At 38.8% G+C, this 16,566-nt stretch overlaps 1 long non-coding RNA gene and 1 other non-coding gene across 2 annotated transcripts in view; one reads left to right on the top strand and one right to left on the bottom strand.

The window, feature by feature from the left end:
• LOC129641810 (uncharacterized) overlaps positions 1-15,099 on the bottom strand; it is a 73,106-nt gene extending 58,007 nt beyond the window's left edge. The window contains exon 1 of the long non-coding RNA XR_008709457.1: positions 14,964-15,099. This is a non-coding gene — a long non-coding RNA (uncharacterized LOC129641810). The remainder of the gene's footprint in view (positions 1-14,963) is intronic.
• On the top strand, positions 5,215-5,318 carry LOC129642507 (U6 spliceosomal RNA). Its single transcript, XR_008709776.1, has one exon. It is a non-coding gene; the product is annotated as a U6 spliceosomal RNA (small nuclear RNA).
• Positions 15,100-16,566: the final 1,467 nt, after the last annotated feature.

The raw sequence follows: 16,566 nt of genomic DNA, 5'->3' as shown, positions 1-16,566 counted from the left end.
GGTGGCTGACGGGGAATGAGACTGTGCCCAGCATTTGGAAGATAGACGTCAAAGATGAAGGAATGAGATCCCAGAGAATTTCCCTTGAAACTCAGAAGGGAATGGGAATATTATGTATTCTGTGAATAGCAGGGTCTCAACTTCTTTATTTCCACAACATCCTAGGGAATTCAGTGGACATTGGAAAGAAGTAGTTGATGATTTTTTAAACGTCTTCACTGAATTTGTTACAATATTTCTTCTGTTTTCTGTCTTGATTTTTGGCCACAAGACATGCTTAGCTCCCTGGATTAGGGATCAAATCTGCATCTCCTGCATTGGAAGGTAAAATATTAACCACTGGATCACCAGACAAGTCTTTGACCTTTAACAGACAATGGCCATAACAGAAAAAATGCCTGAGATTGGTACAAAGATAGGAAAACAGTTAATTCCCTGCTGCTGCTGCTAAGTCGATTCAGTCATGTCTGACTCTGTGCGACCCCATAGACGGCAGCCCACCAGGCTCCCCTGTTCCTGGGATTCTCCAGGCAAGAATACTGGAGTGGGTTGCCATTTCCTTCTCTAATGCGTGAAAGTGAAAAGTGAAAGTGAAGTTGCTCAGTCGTGCCCAACTCTTAGCGACCCCATGGACTGCAACCTACCAGTGTCCTCCGCCCATGGGATTTTCCAGGCAAGAGTACTGGAGTGGGGTGCCATTGCCTTCTCCGGCTAATTCCCTAAGAATTGCTATTCTGACTACATACCAGCTATTACCAAGAGATACTGAGCTTCAGAAGGACTTCTTCCTTGAAATTTCTGTATACTCTGTAAATCTCTGGAATCTCCAGAGAGGGCAAGTAATCAGAGTATATCATAGAGTTTTGATGTTGGAAAAAATCTTACTTTCAAACACTTATTGTGGGCCAGGCAATAATAGTCCTATCACTTTACATATTCAAGTCATTTTACCTTCACACCAACCCATAGAATAGTTCCAGTTGACCTTAAACAGGAAGGGGATTAATCCAAGCATAATTTATAGTCAGTACCCTGTAATAGAGGTTCTTATAAATACACAGATTAACCAAGCGTATGCAATACATACAGTGTAGTACTGTAGCATTTACTATTGAGAAATATCTGGATATAAGTGCATCTGTGCAGTTCAAACCTGAGTTATTCAAGAGTCAGCTGTCCTAGTCTTATTCCTATTTCATGCATGTGGTATTGAGAAACATATTAAATAATGGAGTCATACAGGAGAAGGCAATGGCAACCCACTCCAGTACTCTTGCCTGGAAAATCCCATGGACGGAGGAACCTGGCAGGCTGCAGTCCATGGGGTTGCACAGAATCAGACACGACTGAAGCGAATTAGCAGCAGCAGCAGCAACACTAAATAAAGAATAGAACCAGATTTCAAACCCAGGCAGCCTGCCTCCTGAGTCCATGGTTTTTTTTTTTTTTTTTTTTTAATGGCCTAAAGGCTACAATTCTCCTAACAGTCTACAAACTAAAACATATCAATTCAGTTCAGTTCAGTTGCTCAGTCGTGTTTGACTCTCCGTGACCCGATGAACCACAGCACACCAGGCCTCCCTGTCCATCACCAACTCCCGGAGTCCACCCAAACCCATGTCCATCGAGATGGTGATGCCATCCAACCATCTCATTCTCTGTCATCCCCTTCTTCTCCTGCCATCAATCTTTCCCAGCATCAGGGTCTTTTCCAGTGAGTCAGCTCTTTGCATCAAAAGGCAAATTATTGGAGTTCCAGCTTCAACATCAGTCCTTCCAGTGAACACCCAGGACTGATCTCCTTTAGGATGGACTGGTTGGATCTCCTTGTAGTCCAAGGGACTCTCAAGAGGCTTCTCCAACACCACAGTTCAAAAGCATCAATTCTTCAGTGCTCAGCTTTCTTTATAGTCCAATTCTCACATCCATACATGACCACTGGAAAAACCATAGCTTTGACCAGATGGACCTTTGTTGGCAAAGTATGTTTCTGTTTTTTAATATGCTATCTAGATTGGCTATACCTTTCCTTCTAAGGAGTAAGCATCTTTTAATTTCATGGCTGCAATCACCAATGCAACGATTTTGGAGCCCAGAAAAATAAAGTCACCCACTGTTTCCACTGTTTCTCCATCTATTTGCCATGAAGTGATGGGACAAGATGCCATAATCTTAGTTTTCTGAATGTTGAGCTTAAAGCCAACTTTTTCACTCTCCTCTTTCACTTTCATCAAGAGGCATTTTACAGTTATGTAAAGTTAAAAAATAAAATAAAATTAAAAAAAAAAAAAAGAGGCATTTTAGTTCCTCTTCACCTTCTGCCATGAGGTTGGTGTCATCTACATATCTGAGGTTATTGATATTTCTCCCAGCAATCCTGATTTCAGGTTGTGCTTCCTCCAGCCCAGCATTTCTCATGATGTACTCTGCATATAAGTTAAATAAGCAGGGTGACAATATACAGCCTTGACATACTCCTTTTCCTTTTTGGAACCAGTCTGTTGTTCCATGTCCAGTTCTAACTATTGCTTCCTAATCTGCATACAGGTTTCTCAAGAGGCAGGTCAGGTGCTCTGGTATGCCTATCTCTTTCAGAATTTTCCACAGTTTATTGTGATCCACTCAGTCAAAGGCTATGGCATAGTTAATAAAGCAGAAATAGATGTTTTTCTGGAACTCTTTTGCTTTTTTGATAATCCAGTTGAGTTGGCAATTTGGTTTCTGATTCTTCTGCCTTTTCTAAAACCAGCTTGAACATCTGGAAGTTCATGGTCACATATTGCTGAAGCCTGGCTTGGAGAATTTTGAGCATTACTTTACTAGTGTGTGAGATGACTGCAATCGTGCAGTAGTTTGAGCATTCTTTGGCATTGCCTTTCTTTAGGATAGGAATGAAAACTGACCTTTTCCAGTCCTGTGGCCACTGCTGAGTTTTCCAAATTTGCTGGCATAGTGAATGCAGCACTTTCACAGCATCATCTTTCAGGATTTGGAATAGCTCAACTGGAATTCCATCACCTCCACTAGCTTTGTTCATAGTGATGCTTCCTAAGGCCCACTTGACTTCACATTCCAGTATGTCTTGGCTCTAGATGAGTGATCACACCATCGTGATTATCTGGGTCATGAAGATCTTTTTTGTACAGTTCTTCTGTGTATTCTTGCCACCTCTTCTTAATATCTTCTGCTTCTGTTAGTTCCCTACCATTTCTGTCCTTTATTGAGCCCATCTGTGCTTGAAATGTTCCCTTGGTATCTCTAATTTTCTTGAAGAGATCTCTAGTCTTTCCCATTCTATTGTTTTCCTCTGTTTCTTTGCACTGATCGCTGAGGAAGGCTTTCTTATCTCTCCTTCCTATTCTTTGGAACTTTGCATTCAAATGGATATATCTTTCCCTTTCTCCTTTGCTTTTCACTTCCCTTCTTTTCACAGCTGTTTGTGAGGCCTCCTCAGACAGCCATTTTGCTTTCTTGCATTTCTTTTTCTTGGGGATGATATTGATTCCTGTCTCCTGTACAATGTTGCGAACCTCCATCCAAGTTCACCAGGCACTCTGTCTATCAGATCTAGTCCCTTAAATCTATTTCTCACTTCCACTGTATAGTCATAAGGGATTTGATTTAGCTCATACCTGAATGATCTAGTGTTTTTCCCTACTTTCTTCCATTTAAATCTGAATTTGGCAATAAGGAGTTCGTGGTCTGAGCCACAGTCAGCTCCTGGTCTTGTTTTTGCTGACTGTATAGAGCTTCTCCATCTTTGGCTGCAAAAAGTATAATCAATCTGATGTCCATGTGTAATGTCTTGTGTCTTGTGTTGTTGGAAGAGAGTGTTTGCTATGGCCAGTGTGTTCTCTTGGCAGAACTCTATCAGCCTTTGCTCTGCTTCATTCTGTACTCCAAGGCCAAATTTGCCTGTTACTCCAGGTATTTCTTGACTTCCTACCTTTGCATTCCAGTCCCCTATAATGAAAAGGACATCTTTTTTAGTGTTAGTTCTAGAAGGTCTTTTAGGTTTTCATAGAAATGTTCAACTTCAGCTTCTTCAGCGTTACTGGTTGGGGCATAGATTTGGATTACCATGATATTGAATGGTTTGCCTTGAAAATGAACAGAGATCATTTTGTCTTTTTAGAGACTGTATGCAAGTACTGCATTTTGTACTCTTTTGTTGACTTAATGGCTACTGGATTTCTTCTAAGGGATTCCTGCCTGTAGTAGATATAATGGTCATCTGAGTTAAATTCACCCATTCCAGTCCATCTTAGTTTATTGATTCATAGAATGTCGATGTTCACTCTTGTCATCTCCTGTTTGACCACTTCCAATTTGCCTTGATTCATGGACCTAACATTCCAGGTTCCTATGCAATATTGCTCTTTACAACATTGGACCTTTCTTCTATTGCCAGTCCCATTCACAACTGGATGTTGTTTTTGCTTTGGCTCCATTCCTTTATTCTTTCTGGAGTTATTTCTCCACTGATCTCCAGTAGTATATTGGGCACCTACCCACCTGGGGAGTTCATCTTTCAATGTCCTATATTTTTGCCTTTTCATACTGTTCATGGAGTTCTCCATGCAAGAATACTGAAGTGGTTTGCCATTCCCTTCTCCAGTGGACCACATTCTGTCAGACCTCTCCACCATGACCCGTCTGTCTTGCGTGGCCCCAAATGGCACAACTTAGTTTCGTTGAGTTAGACAAGGCTGTGGTCCATGTGATCAGATTGGCTAGTTGTGATTGTAGTTTCAGTCTGTCTGCCCTTTGATCCTCTGGCTCAGTGTCTACCATCTTACTTGGATTTCACTTACCTTGGATGTGGGGTCTCTCTTCATGGCTGCTCCAGCAAAGCGCAGCTGACACTCCTTACCTCAGATGCGGGGTAGCTTCTCTTGGCTGTGGCCCCTGACTTGCCTCCCTAGGTAGCTCCTTTTGGATATGTTCATGCACCATCACCATGCTCAAAACATATCAATTATGTTTGATGAAAAATAAAGAATTTGTATACACCAAAAATAACTTTTAGAATTATTTTTCAGGTTGTTCATCCCTGTGTAAAAGATAACATTTGTTGCTCATATCCATGAAGAACAGTGACTAATAATTCTCAAAATTTTCTTTAAAAAAATATTTTTTCTGTCATTTATGTGAAAAAAATTCATGCTATTCTATTATTCTTATTTTCTTTGATTTTTTAAAAATAATTTTCCAGTAGTCGCTTCAGCAGCACATATACTAAAATTGGAATGATACAGAGATTAGCATGGCCCCTGAGCAAGGATGACACACAAATTCAAGAAGCATTTCATATTTTTTCTGTGTAACCCTGTGAAGATCTCAGAGGGGTTCAGACTGTGGAGAGCACATAGGGAAGTGATTACTGGCTAGCTTGCTCTCACGCCAAGACATATATTAATCAAATTAACAAAGATTAAACAGAAAGAGCAAATATTAAAAGCAGCAAGGGAAAAACAACAAATAACACACAAGGGGATTCCCATAAGGATAACAGCTGATCTTTCAATAGAAACTCTTCAGGCTAGGAGAGAATGGCAGGACATATAAAGTGATGAAAGAAAATAACCTACAGCCCAGATTATTGTACCCAGCAAGGATCTCATTCAAATATGAAGGAGAAATAAAAAGCTTTACAGACAAGCAAAAGCTGAGAGAATTCAGCACCATCAAACCAGCTCTCCAACAAATGCCAAAGGATCTTCTCTAGACTGGAAACACAACAAGGGTGTATAAACTTAAACCCAAAACAATAAAGTAAATGGCCAAAGGATCATACTTATCAGTAATTACCTTAAACGTAAATGGTTTGAATGCCCCAACCAAAAGACAAAGACTGGCTGAATGGACATAAAAACAAGACCCCTATATATGTTGTGTACAAGAGACCCACCTCAAAACAGGGGACACATACAGATTGAGAGTGAAGGACTGGAAAAAGTTATTCCACGCAAATAGAGACCAAAAGAAAGCAGGAGTAGCAATACTCATATCAGATAAAATAGACTTTAAAACAAAAGCTGTGAAAAGAGACAAAGAAGTACACTACATAATGATCAAAGGACCAACACAAGAAGAAGATATAACAATTATAAATATATATGGACCCAACATAGGAGCACCACAATATGTAAAACAAATGCTAACAAGTATGAAAGGGGAAATTAACAATAACACAATAATAGTGGGGGACTTTAATACCACACTCACATCTATGGATAGATCAATTAAACAGAAAATTAACAAGGAAATGCAAACTTTAAATGATACAATAGACCATTTAGACCTAATTGATATCTATTGGACATTTCACCCCAAAACAATGAATTTCACCTTTTTCTCAAGCACACACAGAACCTTCTCCAGGATAGATCACATCCTGGGCCATAAATCTAGCCTTGGTAAATTCAAAAAAATTGAAATCATTCCAAGCATCTTTTCTGACCACAATGCAGTAAGATTAGATCTCAATTACAGGAGAAAAAATATTAATATGGAGGCTGAAAACACGCTGCTGAATAACCAGCAAATCAGAGAAGAAATCAAAAAAGAAATCAAAATTTGCATAGAAATGAATGAAAATGAAAACACAACAACCCAAAACCTATGGGACACTGTAAAAGCAGTGCTAAGGGGAAGATTCATAGCAGTACAGTTATACCTCAAGAAACAGGATAAAAGTCAAATAAATAACCTAGATCAGATCAGGTTAGTTGCTCGGTCATGTCCGACTCTTTGTGACCCCATGAATTGCAGCACGCCAGGCCCCCTGTCCATCACCAACTCCCGGAGTTCACTCAGACTCACGTCCATCGAGTCAGTGATGCCATCCAGCCATCTCATCCTCTGTCGTCCCCTTCTCCTCCTGCCCCCAAGCCCTCCCAGCATCAGAGTCTTTTCCAATGAGTCAACTCTTCGCATGAGGTGGCCAAAGTACTGGAGTTTCAGCTTTAGCAGCATTCCTTCCAAAGAAATCCCAGGGTTGATCTCCTTCAGAATGGACTGGTTGGATCTCCTTGCAGTCCAAGGGACTCTCAAGAGTCTTCTCCAACACCACAGTTCAAAAGCATCAATTCTTCCGCACTCAGCCTTCTTCACAGTCCAACTCTCACATCCATACATGACCACAGGAAAAACCATAGCCTAACTCTACACCTAAAGCAACTAGAAAAGGAAGAAATGAAGAACCCCAGGGTTAGTAGAAGGAAAGAAATCTTAAAAATTAGGGCAGAAATAAATGCAAAAAGAAACAAAAGACACCATAGCAAAAATCAACAAAGCCAAAAGCTGGTTCTTTGAGAGGATAAATAAAATTGACAAACCATTAGCCAGACTCATCAAGAAATCAAGGGAGAAAAATCAAATCAATAAAATTAGAAATGAAAACGGAGAGATCACAACAGACAACACAGGAATACAAAGGATCATAAGAGACTACTAACAGTGATTATATGCCAATAAAATGGACAACTTGGAAGAAACGGACAAATCTTTAGAAAAGTGCAGCTTTCCAAAGCTGAACCAGGAAGAAATGGAAAATCTTAACAGACCCATCACAAGCACAGTAATTGAAACTGTAATCAGAAATCTTCCAGCAAACAAAAGCCCAGGTCCAGACGGCTTCACAGCGGAATTCTACCGAAAATGTAGAGAAGGGCTAACACCTATCCTACTCAAACTCTTCCAGAAAATTGCAGAGGAAGGTAAACTTCCAAACTCATTCTATGAGGCCACCATCACCCTAATACCAAAACCTGACAAAGATGCCACAAAAAAGAAAAATACAGGCCATAGCAATGAAGAAGATAGATGCAAAAATCCTTAACAAAATTCTAGCAATCAGAATCCAACAACACATTAAAAAGATCATACACTATGACTAAGTGGGCTTTATCCCAGGGATGCAAGGATTCTTCAATATCCACAAATCAATCAGCAAAATACACCAAATTAACAAATGGAAAAATAAAAGCCATCTGATTATCTCAATAGATGCAGAGAAAGCCTTTGACAAAATTCAACATCCATTTATGACAAAAACGCTCCAGAAAGCAGGAATAGAAGGAACATACATCAACATAATAAAAGCTATATATGAAAAACCCACAGCAAACATTATCCTCAATAGTGAAAAATTGAAAGCATTTCCCCTAAAGTCAGGAACAAGACAAGGGTGCCCACTCTCACCACTACTATTCAACATAGTTTTGGAAGTTTTGGCCACAGCAATCAGAGCAGAAAAAGAAATAAAAGGAATCCAAAATGGAAAAGAGGAAGTAAAACTCTCATTGTTTGCACATGACATGATCCTTTACATAGAGAACCCTAAAGGCTCCACCAGAAAACTACTAGAGCTAATTAATGAATATAGTAAATTTGCAGGATATAAAATCAACACATAGAAATCCCTTGCATTCCTATACACTAACAATGAGAAAACAGAAAGAGAAATTAAGGAAACAATTCCATTCACCATTGCAACGAAAAGAATAAAATACTTAGGAATATATCTACCTAAAGAAACTAAAGACCTATGTATAGAAAACTATAGAACACTGGTGAAAGAAATCAAGTAGGACACTAATAGATGGAGAAATATACCATGTTCATGGATCGGAAGAATCAATATAGTGAAAATGAGTATACTACCCAAAGCAATATATAGATTCAATGCAATCCCAATCAGGCTACCAACGGTATTTTTCACAGAGCCAGAACAAATAATCTCACAATTTGTATGGAAATCCAAAAAACCTCGAATAGCCAAAGCAATCTTGAGAAAGAAGAATGGAACTGGAGGAATCAACCTGCCTGATCAGACTCTACTACAATGCCACAATCATCAAGACAGTATGGTACTGGCACAAAGACAGAAATATAGATCAATGGAACAAAATAGAAAGCCCAGAGATAAATCCACGCACCTATGGACAACTTATCTTTGACAAAGGAGGCAAGAATATACAATAGAGAAAAGAACCTGTGGCAGATTCATTTTGATATTTGGCAAAACTAATACAATTTTGTAAAGTTTAAAAATAAAATAAAATTAAAAAAAAAAAGAAAATCTATTAAACAAGTGGTGCTGGGAAAACTGGTCAACTACTTGTAAAAGAATGAAACTGGAACACTTTTTAACACTATACACAAAAATAATCTCAAAATGGATTAAAGATCTAAATGTAAGACCAGAAACTATAAAACTCCTACAGGAGAACATAGGCAAAAGAGTCTTCAACATAAATCACAGCAGGATCCTCTATGAGCCACCTCCCAGAATATTAGAAATAAAAGCAAAAATAAACAAATGGGAACTAATTAAAATTAATAGCTTTTGCACAACAAAGGAAACTATAAGCAAGGTGAAAAGACAGCTTTCAGAATGCGAGATAATTATAGCAAATGAAGCAACTGACAAATAACTAATCTCAAAAATATACAAGCAACACCTGCAGCTCAATTCCAGAAAAAATAAACGACCAAATCAATAAATGGGCCAAAGAACTAAACGGACATTTCTCCAAAGAAGACATACAGATGGCTAACAAACACATGAAAAGATGCTCAACATCACTCATTATCAGAGAAATGCAAATCAAAACCACAGTGAGGTACCATTTCACACCAGTCAGAATGGCTGTGATCCAAAAGTCTACAAGCAAGAAATACTGGAGAGGGTGTGGAGAAAAGGGAACCCTCTTACACTGTTGGTGGGAATGCAAACTAGTACAGCCACTATGGAGAACAGTGTGGAGATTCCTTAAAAAACTGGAAATAGAACTGCCTTATGACCCAGCAATCCCACTGCTGGGCATACACACTGAGGAAACCAAAACTGAAAGAGACACATGTACCCCAATGTTCATTGCAGCACTGTTTATAATAGCCAAGACTTGGAAGCAACCTAGATGTCCATCAGCAGATGAGTGGATAAGAAAGTCATCCAGATGAGTGGATAAGAAAGCCGTGGTACATATACACAATGGAGTATTACTCAGCCATTAAAAAGAATACATTTGAATAAGTCCTAATGAGGTGGATGAAACTGGAGCCTATTATACAGAGTGAAGTAAGCCAGAAAAAAAAAAACAAAACACCAATACAGTATACTAATGCATATATATAGAATTTAGAAAATGGTAACGATAACCCTATATGCGAGACAGCAAAAGAGACACAGATGTATAGAACAGTCTTTTAGACTCTGTGGGAGAGGGTGAAGGTGGGATGGTTTGAGAGAATGGCATTGAAACTTATATATTATCATATGTGAAACGGATCTCCAGTCCAGGTTTGATGCATGATACAGGGTGCTCGTGGTTGGTGCACTGGGATGACCCAGAGAGATGGGATGGGGAGATTTTGGGAGGGGGTTTCAGGATGCGGAACACATGTACACTCGTGTGGATTAATGTCAATGTATGGCAAAACCAATACAATATAGTAAAGTAATTAGCCTCCAAAAAATAATTTAATTAATTAATAAAAATTTCCAAAGCAAACTTTTTCCTATTTTATATTAAAGATTTTTTTAATTTTAGAAATATAAAATTAACCACTTGTTCCCATAAATATAAATATAATTTCCCCCAACTAAATAAATATCAAAATAAGGGTGAGTGGTAACAGATCTCTTAGCTTAGAGTTCATGTTTATGGGCCCAGTCAACTTCAGGGAGTCTTGGCAGGAATTTTATTTTATTGGTAGTGAGGTCTTATATTGAGTATTCATTGGAAGGACTGATGCTGAGGCTAAAGGTTCAATACTATTGCCACCTGATGTGAAGAGCCTACTCATTGGAAAACACCCTGATTCTGGAAAAGATTGAGGACAGGAGGAGAAGGGGGTGACAGAGGATGAAATGCCTGGATGGCACCTTCAACCAAATGGACATGAGTTTGAGCAAACTCTGGGAGATGGTAAAGGACAGGGAAGCCTGGCGTGCTGCAGTCCATGGGGTTGCAAAGAGTCAGACATGACTTAGCAACTGAACAACAATAAAATAAAGGTCTTTTATGGTTTGTAATTTATCTTGAAATATTTCAACATAGATAGTTTCATATGTAAAATAAAATATTCCATGAAAACTCTCATTTAATTATGAATTGACTAGTGATAGCCTCCCATCTTCTGTCCAGCCCTTTTTCTGATATTAGTCAATATTTCTATCTGGAAGATTAGGCAGCATGCTACATATTCACTAGGCCCTATATCTCAAGATCACCTCCATATGATACAAATGGATTGTTTGGATACTACTTACTCATTCTGGTGGGGCTGGTGTTCAGGTTCATTTTCACTTTCTGTCTCAGAGGTGACCAGTTAACAATTTCACTTTTAGTTATGATTAAAAGCCTATTATTCAGAAATGCAGAATCCAAATACGGCTACCACAAATGCTAACACTACCTCTATCCAGGATGTGTTCATTAGCATTCTGTACTTTAACACTCCCCAAGATATGTCCCTTCACTAGAAATATTTAAGAATTCTACCTTTTCAAGAATCCACTGAGCCCAGTGTCCTACACCTTGTGGAGCAGAGCCCTGGGCTTAGGATTCAGAGGTAGACCCAACTGTCGCAAATTAATCAGAGAAATAGTTCCTTTCCCTAACCTAAACTTCAGGTGAATTTTTCTGCTAAAATGCTTTCACATCTACCTGGAGAGACTGCTTTGTGTAATGTGTGAGGAAAGAGAGCAGAGACTTCTGATAGCACAAGTTTTTATAATTTCTTGCTAATAGATGCTTTTACATGTGGTAGAATTCTGCCCAAGACTCACCTTCATTTTAAGACCTAAGATCTATGGTGCCACAGTTGAAGGATTAGAAACCTTAGACATCAGCTATATCTAAAATTAAAGAATGCTCCATACCCATCAAAAAGAAGTGATAGTTCAGAATATCTGAGTCAGTTATGACAATTTGCTGCAGGACTGAGATTGGGTCATGCAGTGAGCCTTGTCAGTTGTAACATATTTAACATAGGTCATATCAGTGAAAATTGATTTTTTTATTTATTGATTTAGTTTGTTTTGTTTTAGAGCACTAAATATTTTGGAGGAAAAACAATATGCTTACATTTTGCTGTTGATGTAAAGGGTCTCATACAGATCTAAGTGTAGTAGCATCATGTGTGCTCAGTTGCTCAGTCATTACTGACTCTTTGTAACCCCATGGAATATAGCCCGCCAGGCTTCTCTGTCCATGGGATTTTCCAGGCAAGAATACTGGAGTGGGTTGCCGTTTCCTTCTCCAGTACTGGGATCACACAGCCAGTGTGTGTGATGCTCTCATTCTTATGAGGGCAATTTTAGTGTCCCTTATTTGTAGGCACCATGACCCAGATATTTGATAGTCTGACCCTTCATCCTACACCAACGTCAAGGGGTTAAAAACAAGTTTTACTACAACAATTTTGATCTATAAAAATGTATAGAACTTTAACAGTATTTTAAACTAAAATTGTCATTGGATTTGGCCACCTGATGCGAAGAACTGACTCATTTGAAAAGACCCTGATGCTGGGAAAGATTGAAGTTGGAAGGAGAAGGGGATGACAGAGGATGAGATGGTTAGATGACATCACCAACTTAAAGGACATCAGTTTGGGTAAACTCCGGAAGTTGGTGATAAACAGGGAGGCCCGGCTTGCTGCAGTCCATGGGGTCACAAAAAGTCGGACATGACTGAGCAACTGAACTGAACTAATTTGTAGAATCCCTAAAGTACCTGCTTGCAAAAACAGTTTGAAAACTGCTAGTGTCGGTAAAGGGAAATTACCCCAGGATTTTAAGGAAGGGAATAATACTATTGGTTTACGCTTGAAAGATATGTCTAGCATCTGTGGGAAGAGCAAACTTGACAGAAAAAAAACAAAATACAAAGCCCCATTAAGAAAGAATTAGAATGAGAGTAATGGTGATAGGAATGGAGAGAAACTAGATTGAAGCCTTGTTTAGAAAATAAAACTGCAAGTATTTAAGTCATTCTCCTATCTTTTAGTCTCATTTGTAGTCTTTCCTAAAAGCCATTAGATTAACTGATGTTTCGAATAAAACTGGCTGCTTGGTAATGTTAAGAAACATAGACTTCTGTTTAAACTCGAGTCTGGGACTTATTAATTCTCTGTTGTTGAGCAAATTGGTTAACTTCTTGATCCTCCATTTCCTCATCTGTAAGATAGGAATAATAATTCCTACCTCACATGTTTAATAGTGAGAAAAGGAAAGTAGTAAATGTCTGTGTTAAAGTATTAGAACAGTGTCTACCCAAACAATGAAAGATCACTTTTTTCTTAAGAAACGAACAGTTTAACTATGACTATACAATAAAAGCAAAATGGTGTGTTAAAAGTCTACATGCATCGTTTAAAGTTTGTGTTTCCTTGTTAATTTTCTGTTTAGTTGATCTATCCATAGGTGTGAGTGGGGTATTAAAGTCTCCCACTATTATTGTGTTATTGTTAATTTCTCCTTTCATACTTGTTAGCAAACAACTAATCTCGAGAATATACAAGCAACTCCTCCAGCTCAACTCCAGAAAAATAAATGACCCAATCAAAAAATGGGCCAAAGAACTAAATAGACATTTCTCCAAAGAAGACATACAGATGGCTAACAAACACATGAAAAGATGCTCAACATCACTCATTATCAGAGAAATGCAAATCAAAACCACTATGAGATACCATTTCACACCAGTCAGAATGGCTGCAATCCAAAAGTCTACAAGTAATAAATGCTGGAGAGGGTGTGGAGAAAAGGGAACCCTCTTACACTGTTGGTGGGAATGCAAACTAATACAGCCACTATGGAGAACAGTGTGGAGATTCCTTAAAAAACTGGAAATAGACATGCCTTATGATCCAGCAATCCCACTGCTGGGCATACACACTGAGAAAACCAGAAGGGAAAGAGACACGAGTACCCCAATGTTCATCGCAGCACTGTTTATAATAGCCAGGACATGGAAGCAACCTAGATGTCCATCAGCAGATGAATGGATAAGAAAGCTGTGGTACATATACACAATGGAGTATTACTCAGCCATTAAAAAGAATACATTTGAATCAGTTCTAATGAGGTGGATGAAACTGGAGCCTATTATCCAGAGTGAAGTAAGCCAGAAAGAAAAACACCAATACAGTATACTAACGCATATATATGGAATTTAGAAAGATGGTAACAATAACCCTGTGTACAAGACAGCAAAAGAGACACCGATGTATAGAACAGTCTTATGGACTCTGTGGGAGAGGGAGAGGGTGGGAAGATTTGGGAGAATGGCATTGAAACATGTAAAATATCATGTATGAAATGAGTTGCCAGTCCAGGTTCGATGCACGATACTGGATGCTTGGGGCTGGTGCACTGGGACGACCCAGAGGGATGGAATGGGGAGGGAGGAGGGAGGAGGGTTCAGGCTGGGGAACACAGGTATACCTGTGGCGGATTCATTTTGATATTTGGCAAATCTAATACAGTTATGTTAAGTTTAAAAATAAAATAAAATTTAAAAAAAAATAAAATAAAAAAAAAAAAACAAAAAACAAAAAAAAAAAAAAAAAAGAATTGCAAAAAAAAAAAAAAAGTCTACATGCAAATACAAAATAAGGGTGTAGGAATTAAGCAATATATTCATGTGGAAGCAGGGCTATTTAAGGGAGATAAAGTGAAATGAGTAAAACTGTGTTACTCTTGTTTTGTTTTGCTTGATTCAATTTATTTTTCCAAGTGGGATTGTGTGAATAGCAGAAAGTTCTCCTGCCAAAATAAAATAAACCGGAGAAAGGAAAGAAGGTAAAGATGAATTACATGTGCCAACATATAATCCTTTTCAAATTTGGAAAAAGAATGATACCCTTGCTGGCAAGTAAGTTGGCCTCATTAGAAAGAAAAGCAAAGGTGAAGACAATGGATGAGATATATTAATACAGTGACTTACTTTGATCAGAAGCCAGAGATGGGCAGCCAAATGCAGCTGTTTCACCATATGAGTTCCTTTTCATATCTTGAGTGCTGTATCTCCCTGGGTATGAGGATAAAATCTCTTCCATGAGAAGCCAGGAAAAGTTTCTTTAGTCTTCCTAAAGGGATTGAGAATGAAATGAATTATCAACACGGCAAATTTAGAACTTCTTTATGTGTCTCGTGGATATTTAATTCTAAGTCACACTTCAGAGGCTGGATTTTGAGCAGAGAAGACACAAGTCTGCATGTGAAATCAACTTTTGCCTCTATTCTAGATGCACCTGCTTGATACTAAGCAGTGATTTCACTAAGATAAGTGGAACCACTAGTAATATCCTAGCACCCTTCTTATGTTTGCAATCACAGGCAGCCAGTTACCCCTAGGAACAAATACTCATTTTTTATCATTTTATTTCTTTTTTGTCATAAAGTATCATTTTTGGTCACATAATATAAGGATAAATTGTGTTGACCTTTGAATATCACCAAAAAGCAGAAAATCTAGGTTTTGATTTTTTTTTCTGACACAGGTGATAAATTTTCATTACTTTTTTTTTTAGTTCATCTCAGTCCTGGACTCCTATTAAAATGGTTTATTGAGAAATTCAACATAATGGCATTGAGATCATGTGGCACTGAGCCTCAGTATTATCCCTACAACTTATTCTCAACTGTTTTTTTATTTAAATATTATCATTAGAATAATTGGAATCTAATATAAAAAGCAACACAAAGATCTGTCCCCATTAAAAAAAATAGTATTTATTTGGCTCTGTCAGCTATTAGTTGTGTCAGGGGAAGCACACTGAGTGAAACCACCCACCCTGGCCAGGCGTGGGTTGTTTTACAACAGGAGGTCCTGGTAAGGAACATGTAACTAATAAGCCACCACCAGCCAGAAGAGTTCTGGAAAGGTCAAAAGGTGACACCATGCATCCAACCACCTTCCAGAATCCTTCTCGTGGCATCCGTTTTGGCTGAGAAATGCGTGAGCCACCAGGAAGGACTCTGAGTCATAATGACTGGCCAAAAACAACCAGAAAATAATCCCATCACCATAAAACCCAAGACTGCTAGCCATGTGGCAGAGCAGTTCTCCTGGGTTCCCTTACCCTAATGCTCTCTGCCTGGGCACACCTTCCCAATAAAATTTCTTGCTTTGTCAGCTCATGTGTCTCCTTGGGCAATTCATTTCTGAGTGTTAGAAAAGAACCCACTTTCGGGCCCTGGAAGGGGGTCCCCGTTCCTGAAACAGTTGCATCATGTGGGATCTTCATTGCATTAGGTGAGATCTTTGGTTGCGGCACATGGACTCTAGTTGTGGACTGAGTTTGGTTCCTCTGCGGCACGTAGGATGGTAGTTCCCTGACCAGTGATCAAACTCACAACCGTTGCATTGCAAGGCAGATTCTTAACCATTGGACCACCAGGAAAGTCCCTTGCCCAATTTCTTAACCTCATACTAAGTACCATCATACTGTGCCTTCTGGAGTTTCTCTGGATGCCTTCACACACAAGTTGCCAGGTAGGCAAATACATCTGCCCTAGGCTAAAATTTTTGAGCATGGTCCCAAGAT

The sequence above is a fragment of the Bubalus kerabau genome, chromosome 1 (assembly GCF_029407905.1).
Source record: "Bubalus kerabau isolate K-KA32 ecotype Philippines breed swamp buffalo chromosome 1, PCC_UOA_SB_1v2, whole genome shotgun sequence".
NCBI lineage: Eukaryota > Metazoa > Chordata > Mammalia > Artiodactyla > Bovidae > Bubalus > Bubalus kerabau.
This window is presented reverse-complemented; position numbering and strand designations above follow the sequence as displayed.